This window comes from Sinocyclocheilus anshuiensis, unplaced genomic scaffold (genome assembly GCF_001515605.1).
Source record: "Sinocyclocheilus anshuiensis isolate Anshui unplaced genomic scaffold, SAMN03320099.WGS_v1.1 scaffold319, whole genome shotgun sequence".
NCBI lineage: Eukaryota > Metazoa > Chordata > Actinopteri > Cypriniformes > Cyprinidae > Sinocyclocheilus > Sinocyclocheilus anshuiensis.
Window position 1 is genome coordinate 1,027,536 of NW_015552566.1, and position 3,866 is coordinate 1,031,401.

Sequence of the window (3,866 nt, forward strand, 5' to 3'; positions counted from 1 at the left end):
GCAAAGTGTTTATCTTCCTGCTACAGGAAGCGCTGAATCACCTCTGTCGCTATCATGTTTCTGAGCTTTATTGTCTTGCTCGCTTCCATTTTCTCAATTCCCCTCTTTTGTGTACCATCTATGTCCTAATTGTATACTCATCTTCACACACTTCACCCACCCACAAACAAGGACAAAATGGATCTATTAACCGGATTTCTATCAGACATAGTGCAGTGGCCACGAGGAACAGAAGCATCTGGGTTTATTTTAGTGTTCTCAGCAGGGACCCCAGATACACTCCTTACCTGCCAGCCACCTGACCACAGACCCCCGGACATCAGCGCCGCACCATATTCACACTTCATCTCATTCCATCTGCACTCCAGACTCATTAGATTTTCCGTTAAGCCATTAAGACCTCTTCCCTGGAATCAGACGAATCCATGTCCTTGGCAATAAAGGATTCCTTTGGGAATCATTATTTGCAGCATTATTTAATTAGAAGCAAGACTTGATTTGCATCTCACATGTACAGCAATAGTAAAGCAGTATATACATAAAATCTCAGTGAAAGAAGTTATTGAATATCTGAATGTAAGGCATACTAATTTGATGTCTTCACTGCTTTTGTGTGTGTGTGTGTGTGTGTGTGTGTGTGTGTGTGTGTGTGTGTGTGTGTGTGTGTTAATGACAATAAGTTGTGAATTGTGGTATTTTAATTTTTTTAGGTAATATTTCATTGTTTTAATATTGTGTGTTGCCCTGATATAATTTATCTTGGTGTGAATAACATTGTGCAGTCAGTAAAAGTTAATTAGCCTTTTAGAAGTGAAATGTCAAACTCAATTAACTTTAATTTGTCATTTTACTACCTGTATTATAATGGTGGTTATCAGTATTTGATGTAGTTTCAGTAGGTTGGTAGGCCTGCATATATTAGTTAGTGATAGGCCTACATACAGTTATGAACTACAAAATATGTGGTGCTGTAATACCTGAAACATTGTTTTCTTATTTTTTACAATGTAGAAAGAGAAAACAAATTATACCTGATATAGTGAGAGGACCAGAAGTGACCAAAATGACAATCCAGTTAAGAGTGAAATGAAATGTGAGATTGGATTTTGTGATCTGAAGCCTCGGTTATCGTTTCAGTGAAACTATAATCTGCTATAGTGAATCATATAGAGCTGAAATGAGGGAACTTGGAGATGTACAAAAAGAAAATAGATGAAAATGAACTGTGAAAGTGGGGGAGAAATATCAAGCGTTGAAAGGAGATGAGTAATTATGTGTGGGAGGTCAGTCTGTCCTGTATGATACGGCCAAAAACACAATCCAACAAACAATACTACAATTGATTCTTACCACCACTGGCTTCTGTTTTCTCTAGCATCTTCCTTTACATTATTACCGGCTATGAGTCGCTGTTGGAGATACCAGCTTGAAATCATGCGTTTTTCTATTAACAATCCTTCTTGAAGCTCTTTGCTTTTGAAGGACAGTCCAATTAGTGTGTCCTTGTTTGGTCGTGATTCGGCTGTTTTCTCTCAGACATGACGTGACGATGACTGTATCAGCACGAGAAAAAGTACAGACAGAATACATGACCTTTATTGTAGCTCATTTTTGTTGAAAAACACCTGTAAGACAGTTATAAATGCAATTTGTATGATTTTTAATATGTACTTTGACTAAATATGATTTGACTAAACTTTTAAATGTACCTTTTTAAATACAACTACAACTAATTCTGCTTAAATTAATTGTTCCTCCAAGGGTACAGAATAAGTAAACCTAGTAATCTCAAACCATATATTTTTATTTCACTGAAATGCCTTTGCTGAGTCTACTTAAATATATTAATGAAAAAGCCTATGGCCATTCACTCCAGACTTAATATGCAGATTCACAAAGCTCACTCTCTTTGATTGACTTTAATTAATTGACTTAACAGAGAAGCACAGGCTATACATATCAAAACATTACATTACAATTATTTAGTTAAATTAAAAGCAGTGACATGAATTAGACCAAAATGCTTCTTTTTTTAGTATTACTGAAATGCTACGGAAGAATTTTGTAAGATAGATGATTCACACATTTATTTATAAAGCACATTAAAAAGGTCAGGGTTTTGTGTGTATGTGAATATGTGTTTGTGTGTGTGCTTGTATACATGGTTTAAAACAATTTTGTTCTCATAAACTAAATGGCTTTAAAAAACATACTAAACAGTGCTCATAAACTAGTTTCTATGCAGGTTATATTTAGGGGATAGAACCTTTGATTAGCTCAATATAAAAAATCTTTTTCTGTGGAGAGTCTCAGTAAACAACATATACGTGTGTGTGGGTGGGTGTTCTGGAGCATCATGTTGATATTTGCTTCACAGGGAGTCATTGATTTACAAACCACTTACCTGTACAAATTAATCACTTAATTTTGCCTTAACAGAAGAGATCGTCATTGAATTATGAAATTATTTATTATAACCATGTATTTTATACATTGTACTATAGTTCTTACAAAAACATATAACCAATTCAATTGCATTAAAAATATAATATACATTGTTCATATGAAAAAGACAATAGACTATATATATATATATATACAGTGGGTACGGAAAGTATTCAGACCCCCTTAAATTTTTCACTCTTTGTTATATTGCAGCCATTTGCTAAAATCATTTAAGTTAATTTTTTTTCCTCATTAATATACACACAGCACCCCATATTGACAGCAAAACACAGAATCGTTGACATTTTTGCAGATTTATTAAAAAAGAAAAACTGAAATATCACATGGTCCTAAGTATTCAGACCCTTTGCTCAGTATTTAGTAGAAGCACCCTTTTGATCTAATACAGCCATGAGTCTTTTTGGGAAAGATGCAACAAGTTTTTCACACCTGGATTTGGGGATCCTCTGCCATTCCTCCTTGCAGATCCTCTCCAGTTCTGTCAGGTTGGATGGTAAACGTTGGTGGACAGCCATTTTTAGGTCTCTCCAGAGATGCTCAATTGGGTTTAAGTCAGGGCTCTGGCTGGGCCATTCAAGAACAGTCACAGAGTTGTTGTGAAGCCACTCCTTCGTTATTTTAGCTGTGTGCTTAGGGTCATTGTCTTGTTGGAAGGTAAATATATATATATATATATATATATATATCAAAGATTGTTGGAGTATGTTTTATGAGAAAATACTATTTCACTTTTTCTACTTCAGAATGTCATGTTTAATTCAATGTGTTTTTGTAATTGTTTCTCAGTTTCTCAGTGTGAAAAGTTACAGCTTTGACTAAGTAACAAAATACTGCCTAATTAAAATGACAAAATTTGTTTATAATCTAGGCCATTTAGTTCAGAAACATATTTCAAATTATGCCCCACATTTTACACTTGCACTTTTCCATTTAACAACTGACAAACAAATAGCATTTTATTTAGATACTCTAAGGATAGTGCTAAATTCATAGTAAATAAATGTGTGCTGTGGTTTCCAGAACTTAAAAATATTTGACCAAATCTGAGGAGTTTGATATTTCATTTAACATATATTTTACTATACCTAACATTTGTAACAAAATATACAGCAGAAAATAGCACCTTAACACAAGCAGGAGATGAAAGCTCAAGTGATCACTCTGGTTGTGTCCCAATTCTCACACTACCCATCCTAATTAATATGCAAAATTAAATTTAGGGCATCCCTAAGTACTGTATGAGGAAAATAGGATGCCAAAGGCCTGAAAATATATTTCTACAGATTTTTTTAATACAATAGCATAATGCAAAATTACATTACATGGTAGTGAGGACCAAAAATGGGGTACTAATATGCACTCAGAAATAAGTACTTTCATATCACCGGGGGGGGGGGGGG